The following is a 14,831-nucleotide window of genomic DNA, read 5'->3' as shown; positions in this document are numbered from 1 at the left end:
AAATCTTAACAGGGTAAGAATTTCCCTGCTGGATCAGAGCAAGAAGCCTACCTAGTTCAGCATTCTGTTTCTCCCAATGCCCAAGCTGGTTTTACTGGATGTCTTTACATTCTAGCATGTAAAGAAGAAGTGAATAACTTTTCTGTGGACGTTTTTCCACACCATGCCTAATTTTATAAACCTTGATCACACTTCACTAACCTTTCTCTTAAGCTGAAAAGATCACCTCATCTCCTAACATACTCAAACCATCACTGTGTTCTTCAGGAGAGGGCATCTGGCAGATACCATCCTATCAGGAGGTCTGTTCTGCACAATGTTGGAATCGGGCCTTTATTAGTTTATTATTAAGTTTATACCCTATTTTTCATCCAAGAAGCTCAAGGTGTTGCACCCAATTCCCCCCCCCCCCCCAATTTTGCCCTCTCAAGATCCCTGCAAAGTAGATTAGTCTAAGAGATGGTGGCTGACCCAAGGTCGCTCAACAAGCTTCACAGCTTAATAGGGATTTGAACTCTAGTCTCCCAGGTCCTAGTCCAACACTCTGACCACTGTACTACATTGTGGAAGCAGCTATCATTTGAAACTTTCTATTAGGAACTGCCTATTATCATTTGGAACTGCCTATTAGACAGGCACCTTCTCTGTTGCCTTTTCAAGTACCTGCTAAAGACATTTCTCTTTCAATAAGCCTTCTAAAATCTTTATTCCGGTTGGTATCTGTCTTGGATTTGAATTGATTTTGGTCACTTGCACGCTATACATTGAAAGCACATTACTTTCCCCTGAATAATCCTCAAAACTTAGTTTGTTAAGGGTGCTGGGAACTGCAGCTGCATTTCCCATAAATCTTGAGCAGGGAGCCATGTGCTTTAAATGTATGGCATGGACGTGACCTCTTTGTATGTGCTGTTGTTGCTTTACACTGTTTTTATATTTATATTTTTAATTGCTTTTATACATGCAATTGTTTTCATGTATTCAGCCATTCTATATATATTATTGTATTGAAAATCTCTTCAGAAACCTCACAGGAAATGATTTATAAATGAAATACATACATACTGTTACTATTACTGTTACTATTAAAAAATATTGGGCTGACAACCACAAATGCATGAAATAGCAAACTCTAATACAAAGCTCAGGTGGAAGTACATCTGAGGCTTCTAATTCAAGGACCACAAATAGACCTAGTCAAAATTAGCCAAATGAAATAGATTTTCTTCAGGGAACCACAAGGAAGGTCAGAGAAGACGGAACTGAAGAGAGAATCCTGGCTTTCTGTTCAACACAAGGTAATTGTAAAGCTGACAGTCCCCAAATTGAGTTTTTGCTTCTCAAGAACATAGGAAGCTACCTTATACCAGAGCAGACTGTGGGCTATATCCAAAGGTAGTGCTACTGAGAACTGACCCATTGAAATTACCGAGCCTGTGTTAGTAGTAGGACTACCACCAGATACAACTGTGTTTGCCTATCTAGTCCAGTAGTGATGGGGGACAGTGGTACTGCTCCAGGGTCTCAGACAAGAGAATATTCTCCATCAGTACGCTACCTGATATTTTAACTGGAAATGCCAAGGATTGAATTTCAGCACTTTCTGTACACAAAGCATATGCATCACCACTAGGCAGTTTGGCAATATACCGTGATACTGAAAAAACAAGCCGCATTGGCCTCTGCCTGCGAGGCGGCTGGTGGAACTGCTCCAGCTCTTCCCTTGGGAACTGAAGCGGTTTCACTCAGGCGCTCACACAGCTCCAGCACTCCTGCCGCTCGCATGTGAGCAGGCACAGCATCGGGGCTCCTTTAACTGCTCACTGTGGGGAGCACCAACTGCGCTTCCCTCAGCTGAGCAGTTTCACAGAGCCCCACTACCACCACCGGCTCACAGGAGCCAGCGCCAGGCTGGGGGCTCCTTTAACCGTTTGGATCAGGTAAGGGCAGCTGCACACTCCTCAGCCAAGCAGTTTAAAGATGCAGGGGGATGAACAAGCTGTATCGGTGCCTCGCTTATACAGCTTGTTTCTCCCTCTGCATCATATGAGAGCAGAGTGCGACAGCGGTTTCACTCAGCGATATATCGCTGGTGAAACTGCCACCACACCTGAGTCCCTCTGCTAGCAGCGCTGCTGGACGATGCTGCTAGCAGAGCGGCTCAGGAACAGCGGAAGTTTCACCAGCGATAAGCTGCTGAGTGAAACCAACATCGTGGTCTGCTCCTCATACTGGTCCTGGGTGATATATTGATATATCGCTCAGGCCTAATCACCACTGAGCTGCATTCTTTCTCCTTAACCCAGGTGTTTGGAGCTGTTGGTCCTCTGGATGTAGCTGAACTACAACTCCCATAATCCCTGGCCATGCTAGCTGGAGCTGATGAGAGGTGCAGTTCAGCAACATCTGGAGGGTCAAAGGTTGTCCCACACACATGCCCTACTGATATTAATGTGCTTGAGATGACTGTGCACATGATGCCTAAAAATTTCCATATAACAGTGAATGCCGTAATCAGAAGAAAAATTCCAGAACATACTTTCATGTAAGGTATTTAGAGTAAGAGGGTGCCACTGCAATATGCCCTTCAAAGGGCATAGCTAAAGAGGAGGAGGGAGCTTGCATTCCACACCACCTGAAACCTACAATGAAGGACAACCCCCTACAACACACTTGTCTTTCATCTGGGAAAGTAAAAACTGCTTGCGCTGCGCTAAAAGCATGAATAAAGCCCACACTGCCTATATCTGGAGTTTTCTATTCTATTCCATTCTATGTTGCCTCCTTTTTTTGTTTCTGCAACAGCTTTGCCCATCTGCGAGACAGTGCTTTCCCCCTCGCCTTGCTGGAGACAGCTGACCCAGTTCCAAGTTGTGCTGACCCACTTCTCTCATGTCAGGAGAGCAGCTATTGTAGCTCTTTCAAAGAAGGGTTGGCCAATATCCCTACTGAACATTCCAATCCAACAGAAAAGTACTTCTCACTCTCTGCAAGTGATATTTTCATATGGATGCAATCTTGGAGGCAAAGACGTCATGAAAACAGTTTCGTAACACATGCATAGAAATGTAGCCTTTGCACCCTGCAAAACGTGCACGACACATGTTTTTAACTTATCACGGAACAGCAGCTTCAAAACCTCACAGGGATCACAAACAGTATTCCACAGGAAAGAGGGGTCACACCCTATCTCCAGGGAAAGACACCCAAATAGCTCAGTGGCAGAGCACCTGCTTAGCCTTCAGAAGGCCCCAGGTTCAATCCTAGGCATCTCCAGTTAAAACGGATCTTAGGAAAGAGCCTCCCCCTCTCCCACATTGCCTGAGACCTTGGAGCTATTCCCAGTGATGTAAAGGGCTGGGCTTAGGGACCAATGGTAAAAATGGCAGTGATAAAACTGCACTTAATACCATGCACACACACAGAAGCCCTATATGCACTATGCAGTTCAAACAGTTATCTTGCCACTTTGAACAGTCATGGCTTCCCCTAAAGAATTATGGGAAACGTTGTTTGTTAGGGGGTGCTGAGAGTTGTTAGGAGACCCCTATTCCCCTCACACAGCTGTAACTCTGAGTAGTAGCTTAACAATCAATCCCTCTTTCCAAGGATCTCTGAGGACTGTGGGTCTGTTGACAGGAAAAGGGGCCTCCTAACAACTCTCAGCGCCTTTAACCGTCAAGCAAAATATTGTTTTAACCATAAAAACACTATGGATAAAAAAGCAATGCAAAAATGCAAAAACTCCACAAAACAGCATCATTAGTAACTAATCAAAGGAACCGTGAGAGGAACTGCACCCACACTTCAGCCACACTCTCCACCCACCTACCCTAACACAGTAACCTCTGCCAAATGTATCCTTTGCAACCCTCCGCATCCAAGCCTCACTCTCATGCATCCCCACTAGCCATACAGGTAACCAATCCGCAGTCAATCATTTATAAAAAGCAAGTGTATGGTCTATATACCTAGCAATGAAAACAAGGCTCACAATACCAGCATAAGCCACTTGGTATAGAGCCAGATTTCACTCATGGAGAGGGAGATCCAAACCTGATTGTTTATTGCTGCACCACTCCCTCCCAGCCTCAGTTCCCTGCTTGTAACCTCTCAACAGTAGCTGGGGCACAGGTACTAAAGGTCTGTTGCAAAAGCAGCAGATGTGGCTGTTCACAGTCACCTAGGACTGGAGCTGCACAAATTATCCATTCAAGCCCACTTAAGAACTTGTGTGCAGAGGAGCATCATAGTACCCTCCCTCTCTTTGGCTCTTCTCTACATGTCAGAGCAGCATTTATTTAATAGCTTGCCTACACAAGGCAGGCTGCTCCCCTTTCTTCCTCCCGCCACCCAATAAATACTGTCGTCTGGAGCATTTTAGCTGTAGATTACATTGAAATTGCTACAGTGGTGACTGGGTGCCTATTAGGGCTGGTAGGGTGGAAGGCAGGTAGACCCATCTATAGACAGGGCAAATGATTCCAGTACTGTCCCCATCTTTTTCCTTGCTGAGCTCTACAAGGGGAAACACTGGGACTGAGGAGGAGGATTGGGAAATGACAGGCAGTGCCACCGTACAAATGCAGGCAGGCAGGCAGGCAAGCAGGCTGGATAAGGGTGGACTAAAGCTGGTGGGGCTGTGCCAGCCTCCTTAGCATAGCTGTTACCCCATCACTGCAATCAGTGTTAACAGGCTCCAGGGGTAGGCCCTACAGTGGACAATAGGTAAGAGGCCCTGAAGCACTGAGGTGGTCTTTGCTGTATTTCCCCACTCTAATCTAATTTCCACTCTAAGTTCCACCTGGTATCATGTAATGCAATAATGTCACAGCACACCATGGCTATTTTAAAAAGTCACCACTAGCTAACATGAAAATGTGTCTGGGGTTTTTTTTTGTTCTTTTGGGAGTAGCAAGCTTCTGTCCCTTGAAAGGCCAGAAAGAAAAGCCCCACAACACAACACACAAATACCCTACACAAATGTCATCAGTTCTCAAACCCAATGTGCATACATACGTACACACACAAAATTTGGGGAGGGGGGCATGAGAAAGAAAAAATAGAGTTAAAATATGCAAGGGGGCACCGTGAAAGGCCAATCCTTTTGTGCTTTTAAATAAGCAGGACAGCATCTGCTTATTCTCCTGAAAAGGATCACCCCAGTGTGGTCACATGATCCTCAGATGACCATGGTCACGTCAGGGGTGGAAAAAACAGCCACACAAAGGGGCATGCCAAACAAAAACAAAGAAAAGTGCCTGAACTTTGTAATGAAGAAGGGATTTGGTCAGCAGCTCCCAGACCCAAAAAGAAAAGCACGCCAGACCTTTCCTTTTTGTATCACCAATGCTGCTTTCGCTCTGTAGGTTTTGCGGGGGGGGGGGGGGGGGAGCGTGTGAAAATGTGATTGTCATCTAAGCGACAAAGATTTGCCCCATCACCCACCACCACCTCCATTCATTTTCATGCTTTGACATGCAACAGTACTGCTGTAAGTAAAATTAATTATACTCGCCCTGGAGAAAGTTTTCAATTCTTCCAAAAAAAAAATCATTCATGTATGTGTAATTCGGCATGATTCAACAAAGTAGGCATGTTAGACTGATGCAGATCCTGTACCCTCTTTTTTCCAAGTTACAATCACCCAGTGAAGAAGACACACATACATTGTCAATGCTGCATGCATAGATAATTTTGCAAAGAGAATACTCAATATGCATACTTTCCAAGTTACCGTATACTGGAGAAAGTAAATAGATCAAAAAGACTGCCATATGGGAGACTACCCCTGTAGAGAGGACAATGTATGATAGCTCCTCTGTATGCTGTCTGTTTTTGCACATTCTCCATTAATTCACATGAATTCCTATGTCCATGAATGTCAAACATTTATTAGCAAATGCTTTTTTAAAAAGGACAATGTACAACTCGATAAACACTTTGCTCCTTTACATGTAAACCATACAAACAAATTATAGGACGGGCATGCATACAGTCAGCACTGAGTCACCAATAAAAATTAAGAATCACCTCTAAGCAGTAAAGCAACAAAACATTTACAAAGGGTAGGGCAAGTGATTTACTTTTGATAATTAAAGTGCATGTGAGCAGCGGGGTGTGCATGTAGCATTGTTCTCTAGTAACTTATGTAGATTTAAATACACAAGAAATAAACCCTAGACAGTACAAAGAAAACAAATGTGAAAGTAGTTCGTTTTGGAAGTGAGATATACATATTCACATGCCTGTGGTCCACATGTGACATAGCTAGCCAGACACAGCTGAGAGAAACCACTGTGAAACCAGCAAAAGGGCTTATGCACTCTGCCCACCAGTATCCTTGCTTTGGTGTGGTTCCCCTAAGAGCACAAAGCAACAGAAGGCTAAAGTGAAAAGCAAGAATCCCAGGGCTTCTCAATACTCTTGCCCAACAAGCTGTAAAGTCTCTAAGCTAAATATATCAAAGCTAACCCTGCTTCTCCCCTAGTCTCATTCTCCATTCCATGAAAGCTATGACATTCTGCTCCGCATTTATTTGATTGTATTTTTATTTTATTTTTGAAAGTAGTTTGTTTTCCAGTGCCATGACAGAGTGGCGCCTTGGAGACAGTCTTTGCCTTGTGCAAAGCAGTTTGTGTGTCTGTTTTCAGTTCTTCTAGCCAATCTGTCTCTCGTCATGACACACACACACATATTTTGAAAGTGCAACTAAAAGTACTAACATTCACTTCTCTTGGAATGACCCATAGTTCAAGCATATTATCTGTATTTCAATGGTCCCAGATTCAAGGCCTGCTGTCATCCCAAAAGGTGATGGGATGGGTAAATGCCTGTAGCTGAGTCCGTAGAGAGCTACTGTCAGTACAAGGAGGCAATACTTACAAATCTAGACAAATAGTTTGATATGATAAAAAGTAGCTTCCTACATTTTCACCTTTGTTGGAAGCTCTTCACAATGTGTACTTCCAAGTGGCACTAACGGCTGGGGTAGCCAATTCTTCTTCTTCTTCTTTGGCGATTACTGATAGCCAAGTAAGAGTGCCTTCCATGAACACAGTCTTAATAGTGAGTCCGACTGTGGAGGTCAAATCTGGATCCACACGTCCTTCCACAGTGGGGACATACGTTTCCGGGCGGGAGTTGATCATGGTCAGAGTTTGCCAAGCATGCTTTCCTCTTAGCTCATTTCTCCCTTTCGTCCGGAGTTGTGAGCATCTTCGAAGTCCATGACACCTTTGGTAAAGGCTGTTGTCCAACTGGAACGCTTGCAGGCTAGTGTTTCTCAACTGTCAGTGTTTATACTACATTTTTAAAGATTTGCCTCTTTTGTTGACCACCTGCATTATGCTTTCCATTTTTAAGTTTGGAATAGAGTAGTTGCTTTGGAAGACAATAATCAGGCATCCGAACAACATGACCAGTCCAACAAAGTTGATTTGAGGAATCATTACTTTGACACTGGTGATTTTTGCTTCTTCCAGTACACTGTCTTCCCACGTGATATGTATAATTTTTCGGAGACACCGTTGATGAAATATTTCAAGGAGTTGGAGACAGTGTTTATAAGTGGTCCATGTTTCACAAGCGTACAGTAAAGTTGCGAGTACAATAGCTTTGGAAACAAGCATTTTGGTTTCCCTGCAAATGTCCTGGTCCTCAAACACTCTGTACTTCAATCAGGAGAAAGCTGCACTCGCCAAGCTCAGGCGATGCTAGATTTTGGCATAAATGTCTGCCCACGTGGAAAGGTATCTGCCCAGGTAGGAGAAGTGATCAGCACTTTCCAACGTTACACCACTGAGTTGGATTAGTGGCGCTGCAGAGGGGTTGGTTTTGAGCTTGTTGGTGCAGCACTTTGGTTTTTTTGATGTTGAGCAATAGGCCAAGCATTTCGTAGGCTTCTGCAAAGATACTTAGGATGGTTTGGAGGACATCCTCTGAGTGTGCACACACTACGTTGTCATCAGCATATTGAAGCTCTATGACAGAAATTATGGTAACCTTACTCTTTCCTTTCAGCCAATTCAAGTTAAAGAGCTTTCCATCTGTTCGATATATGATTTCTACCCTGGTGGGGAGTTTCCCTATGACAATATGCAATGTAACCTATATGGTGCCCTTCACATGTTGTTTGACTACAATTCCCATCAGCCTCAGGAATCTGACTTATACATAGCTAGTCCATCCATTAAGCTCAATACTGTCCACAATGACTGGCAGCACTTCACCAGGGTTTCATACACGACATCTTTCCCTTGTCTTACCTGGATATGCTTGGCTACCTGTACCCAAAAGAGTACAATCCCACACAGAAAGGGAAGACTATCATACTGCTATTGGATGGGCCAACAAGATTCTACAAATGATATATTGATTTAAAAGTGTTGCAAGGTGAAGGCTGAGAAAGAGGGTTGGGGTCATTGTCTGCTTCTCTCTCCTCTCTCTCTTTGCAGCAAGATCCATGCTACACCAAAATTTCAAACTTTTTAAGAGCATATGTTTGGGGAAGGGGCGGGTTCAAACTTTGTTATGAGAGAACCCTGGAGATACTTGGAAGCTTATCAAGAATTCTTCACTGATGAGATCGTTAACAGCAGACAAAATTCCAAGAAAAGCGGCTGGTCCACCACTATCAATCTTCCCTTGGAATGTGCAGCTTGGTACATTCAGGGTCAATGTGAGGTTCAACAGGTCCGGCCAGCATTCTGTGTGTGTGTGTGTGTGTGTGTGTGTGTGTGTGTGTGTGTACAGGGCGGGGGGCATGCACATCCTTAAATCATGCCCCTGGAGTCCTCTGCAATTTGAAGGGGGTGCATCACACGACCAATGGTTATAGAAATATTCCCCTAAAAAGGTTGAAACCTTGGAAAGAAAAACAAAACAGATACAACTGACAATGTAAAAAGTAAATCAATGGATGATCAAAACATGAGAAATGAACTGAGACATACTGCGTCAGAAGCATGTCTCTCATGATCACATACAGTGTGTGTGTGTGTGTGTGTGTGTTTGTGATGTTTTCAATTTTTAAAAAATTTTCCGCACTGTTTGTTTGCAAGCCATCATTTCCCAAAGCAAATATTATTTCATCTTTAAAATAACCATTTTAGGCTTCAGCCACATATTAGAATGGTATCACAACCATGTGGCTTTTCACATATAATTCAGGATCAGAGTTTTCACTCCCCACTCCAGATTTCAAGGCGGAGATTGATAAATGGGCTGAGCCATGCCATGATCCTGCCCAGACCTGCATGTTAGCAGTAGGAATTCTTTTGTTTCAGCACAAACATGTCCCTTATAATACAAACCCAGAGCAAAACATTAAGGTGGGGATGAAATTCATGCCAGATATAAATTTTAAAAAATACAGGGAAGGAAATATTACCCCTGTGTTAGAATGAGTAGAAATGAGTTGCCTCTGAAGAGTCATGCCTGCTCTTGGAACGCATCACTGTGGCAAATCACCCAGGAGATATATGCCTAAAGACTTAAGATTTGCTTGCTGTTACTCCGCTGAGGCAAGAATGGACTTGATCTCCAAAACTTCCACAGATGTTTCACCCAGGAGGTGAAGGCCTTCATGTCTTTTGCTTCTTGTGTTTTCTGTTATATGCCACTCTTCCTTACTGCCTGGATTATCACCTATTCTGGGCCTTAGCACACAGACAAAACATACCTTCAACAGGATAAGCTTTTTCCAGTATTAAGATGCAATCATGGAGAAAGCTTGATCCACTAAATTTCCTCCAGTAACACACAGAGTTATGCAAACAAGCACATAAAGACACTCAAGCAATCCTAGCTGTAATCCATTAGTTGTCACGCAAAGGTGAGAGACCCGTTCTGGTGTTTCAAGCAGACCTCCACAACCACCATTGTCTCCCGGTCTCTGGTGATTTTTTTGTTGCCTAGGTTCTGTGGTTTGAGATATATATATATATATATATATATATATATATATATATATATATATGGAAACATAAGAAAGAAAAAAGAAACATAGCTCACATTCACAGTAAGTATAATATGTCAACCCTAATTTAAATGTATGATTCTTGCAACTTGTGGCTTGTCTTATGTACAATTTCAATCTGAAAATAAAACCCTTTAACAAAACCAAAGTTATGAGTTCCAGTTCCTCATTGGCCAGGGAAAGCCAGAACGGCATATTGGCTTGAATACTGAAGGTATAATGTAGCTACTGTGGCTAGTAGTATCCCTTTGGCTGAATATGGAATTCAGTTAATGTTCCTGGAGAATACTCATCAGTGACAGTGTTGTTGTTATTTACACAGCACAGTCGAAAGGGCCTGCAATCTAGGACAGAACATTTGCCATCCTTGTGTTGCTAAACTACAACTCCCATCAACCTTAGCAAGTATGGCCAGTGGCAAGGGGTGGTGAGAATTGCAGTTCAGCAATGTTTAGCTGGCCAATGGTTCCCCACATCTAGGGAATGGGAGAAAAACAGAGGCAGGGGTAAACAGGATAAATATATATAACAAATTGACTTAGAATGAATTACTGAACATTACAAGGCCCTAGTGCTCAAGTGAATGAGCCAAGTTGCCTTTTGTACTCAAGTAACCTTGCTTACTCTATTGCCAAGGCCCTGCAATGTACATTTGTTAGAAATCAGAAAACGGTGGCTTTCTTTCCTCCCCACCTTTTAATTTAAAAAAGGCTGATAATATGCAAATAAAAATGCTGAAAGACTGGGACACGTGAAAACAGGCAGAATGTTCAATATGTTCTACAACTCTGTAGGATTTAAGTCCATCATCCTCAAGGGTACCCCCCCCCACACACACACTGGGTTACTTGGGGCTTTCAAAACAATTCCAACGGCTAACAATTTTAGCAGAAGCCCACCAACCCAGGAAATACTTTCCATTTGGAAACACTCCAATTTTAGCAGTACTACCCCAACAGTGCACTTCTCATTGGAAGCATAATATTTTTATGTAGTGGGGTTTTGTTTTTTAAGAGCTCCATAGCTTCCCTTGTTCTCAGTACAAAACATCTCAGAGGTATATGAACCCTTCTATGGTTTGAGCAACGTAAGATTAGCAAAAGGAAAAGGGGAGGGGGTAACAATGTCCATTTTAAATCCCCTTACCAGCTGACAATCAAGATGACAACTACAGAGTGAAGAGCCTGGCAACCCAAGCAAAGATTCCATCAATATTCTTGTGGGGCCAGGAAAGGGGGGAGGAGAAATAGAGAGGTCCCTCCTCCCCTTTGTCAAGAATGAGATGTGTAACCAGACCTCACACTCCTCTCAGTCTACTACTCCCACCACCACCTCATTAATATTCAGCAGTTTGAAACAATGCTTGAAACAAAGACTGGTAACCCCTGTTCCCAGGGATTTCAATAATCCTCCAAAATATGGCTGGCCTCCTTGCTCCAATCAAGTGGAACTGGAAAGCAAAGTCGGACTCTCTACTCTTTAGCTTGACAAACCCAGGCTGCTGAAAAGCAAGACTTTGCCTCTCAATGGATCATCAAAGTCCTTGTGGCATATGAGCTATTGCAGCTGGGTGGGCATCCTGCATGAAAATGTTTCCAGAGATTCAGATCTGGACCTTTGCCAACTGCTGCCTATCCTGACTAGTTTTGTAGTTTTGACACAAGGTTAACTGCCAGGCATAGCTGATCAGAGCAAAAGCAATTTCTGCATGTCAAAGCCTCTAGCTGTTCACCTGATTCCCCCCATAGACTCCCCACAAGAACAAATGCAGTTCAAAAACTGGTAGAATTTTTAAAATATGATTAGAATAGGTGCAACCCAAAGATAAAATTCCAGGTCTCTTAGAAAGCTTATCCACTTCCCTAGATAATTTCGCCCTCTCATTGACAATCACATACGATTTAGCACCTCTCACCACACACACAGACCAACCACACCCAGGGATCATCTTGCAGTGCTGAAACATGATTGCCTCTGGGGTGCAGGTGCAACAATCCACATTCAATTTTCCTATGGTTATTGGCAACAGTAGAAACCCACTTAATGCAAGCCTGGGCCATTTGTTCTTCAAAAGAAAACCAGATAAGAACATAAAGCAGCCAATTGTGCACTGCAGCAGAATGCAATCACACAAGAAAACAACGATCATTTTCTGTGTGAAAAGGATATTGGGGAAAGTCTGCACAGCAGCTATGCTCACAGTGAAATGCTCACTGTGGTTATGTGGTCCTTAGATCTGCTAAGTAACCTTACCAGTGGTCACATCTATTTTACTCCACAAATTCTGCCTTATTTCTTAGAAGGTGGGAAAGCTAGAGTGGGGGTGTCACACACACACAGGCGCATGTGTGAAGGTCACACACATATTTTTAAAAAACCAACAATAAAAGCAGGCATGAGAAAAGAGGACAAAGCCCCCTGTCCCCTTTCACCTCACACTGTTGTTTACCATCTGGACTTCTGAAAAGACAGTGATGGGTGGCTAGATGATGACTTTAAAAAGAGTGAACTATTTTATTTTCTTGTTATTTGGTCTGCCGAGGTTGTGTGTCAATGCCTTTCACAAAAGCACAACACCCCGAAGAGCTAGCAACAGGGGAACTGCCTCAACCAACTCACCCTGAAATCCTATAAATGGATGCACCAGCACCTTGGTGCCTATCCTGCTCACAGTAAATAATTACTTTCCCTTGTTTTCATTTTGGTTCATATTAAAATCGTGGGGAGAGCTGCATACCAGTTCCGGGATCATTCCTAATCTTATACACAGTCCCCATTTGTTTCAATAGGGTTTCTACACTATTCTTTCTCACTATTCTTCAGCGGGTATTTTCCAAACTTTACATGACTTTACACCCTTTTTAAAATCCACTTCTTCTCCTTTTATCATATCCAAATTTTATTAACGTTATATTTAGGGGGCAAATATCATTGGAACAGAGCATTTCAGTCCACTGTTCACATAATGACAGAGGCATGATAATTGGTATGGGGCGTTTTTTATTTTATTTTTTGCTGAAATTCAGAAAGAAGTCTCAAATTTAAAGAGCATGAGAGGACAAGTTTCTTTATTTGTTCCCCTGAAAACAAGAGCTAACAATGCTTGCATTTTGTAAAGTTAAACTGAAAGTGAGATATTGGCAATTTCATTTTTAAAAAAAACAGCTTCTACTTTCAGACATCTTGACTTCCAGTTTGTGTCTGGTCTCCATTTCCTCACAGAATCTCATAAATCCCCCTGAAAACAGAAACGGCTCCTGAAAGTCACTGTTAACTTGAAATCTCATGACATTTTAAACTGCTCTCATGATTTCCCAGGTTGAGAATGACTCACCATTCCTGAGAGCTAGCGGCTGCAAAAACACTGAGAGATTTAATAAGGCAGGGTTTGAAGATGAACCTTTTTCACTTCCCTTTCATTACTATGCAGCCTTCTTGAGTACAGGCTCTTTCCCCACTATGTAGAACAGGAGTAGGGGAACCCATGGCCCTCCAATTGTTACTGGGCTGCAACGCTCATTATCCCTGGGAGATGAAGGCCAACAACACCAGGAGATATACAGGTAACTCACCCCAGATTCAGAGCTATTGTAAACCTTTTAAACAGTATCCCTTAGTCAAATGACATGATGGGATATTGAATGCAAACATGTCATTCTCTTGGCCAGACTGTCTGTCTGCTGAGTCGAGGGTTTCCAGCAATGCTGCTGCTGCAGACACTGCTGCGCATTTAGCTAAATTATTTAAAATCCATAGCTGTGCAACCATGGTGGGAGGCTGCCAGCAGAACTAATGCAGAAGGCTCATCTTTATCCTTTCCCCCTCCCTCCTTTTAAGCCATGTGTTCCCTTGAGCGCAAGGCTTGTAGAAGCCCACTCTTCTCAGACTTAAAAGCTTTTTTAAGAAGTATGGAATGCCCACCCTGCAGAGTGAAAACTTAATGGAGGTTAGCATACGGTGTGTAGGGGAAAATAAATGTTAAATTTCCAGTTATGGCAACAGAAGTTGAGGAGATATTGGACTCTATTTAAAGCAATGGCGGGAAAACCCTCCCCCTAGGAAGGGCTATCAGTCCACGGGGATTGAGGGACACCCGTAACAACACACAACACCAGAGACAAAAATGGGTAGAATTTTCAGCATTGTGGGATTCTCTCTGTCTGCCACCTTGAAGCCCATCCCCGCAGGCAGCATAGAATTAGGTAAAGGTTCCTTAGCACTGCATTTGGGAAGGCTTCAAGTAGTACAAGATGCACAGCAGGAACTACAAAATATTTACAGTTCTTGCTCCATAGCTATTTCCTACACATCACAGAGACTCAGCTACGACCAAAAGAAACTGGGATACTTTCACCAGAAAACATACACTTTAACTGGGGAAGCAACTGACATTTCCAGTTCAGTGGTAGCAATATGTTATTCTGTGCCACATATTGGGCATGGACATGGGTTCATATCTGTAGCTATGGATTGATTGATTGATTGGATTGATTGATTGATTTGATTGACTGATTGGATTGATACCCCACCCTTCCTCCCCAAGGAGTCCTATAGTTAGGGCAAGACTGCCCCATCAACAGCAAAGTGCAGTAACATTGGGAAAGTATCTCAGAACAACTAATACTGCAGAATGGTGCATGGACCATTCAGTATAAATTCACTATTTATGCACTATTACTGTGTCAATGACATGTTGTAGATTACACTTGCAGGCGGGGGGAAATGCTACAAGCCTGAAGCTGCCGATAATACGTGATATTATTGGCTTTAGATTTGCTTGTACTGTTCTGCTGAGTGGGCTCTTTACATTTTTTAAGTTTAAAAAATTCAGTTTCATCCTTCCTCCAGCTCC

General features: G+C 42.9%; 1 protein-coding gene across 4 annotated transcripts in view; it reads right to left on the bottom strand.

Annotated features, from left to right (window-relative positions):
* The window catches only part of SKI (SKI proto-oncogene), a 151,401-nt gene that overhangs the window by 113,739 nt on the left and 22,831 nt on the right, over positions 1-14,831 (bottom strand). The gene's annotated exons all lie outside the window — the stretch shown is intronic.

Source organism: Podarcis filfolensis (genome assembly GCF_964270895.1).
Source record: "Podarcis filfolensis genome assembly, chromosome: 8".
Lineage (NCBI taxonomy): Eukaryota > Metazoa > Chordata > Lepidosauria > Squamata > Lacertidae > Podarcis > Podarcis filfolensis.
This window is presented reverse-complemented; position numbering and strand designations above follow the sequence as displayed.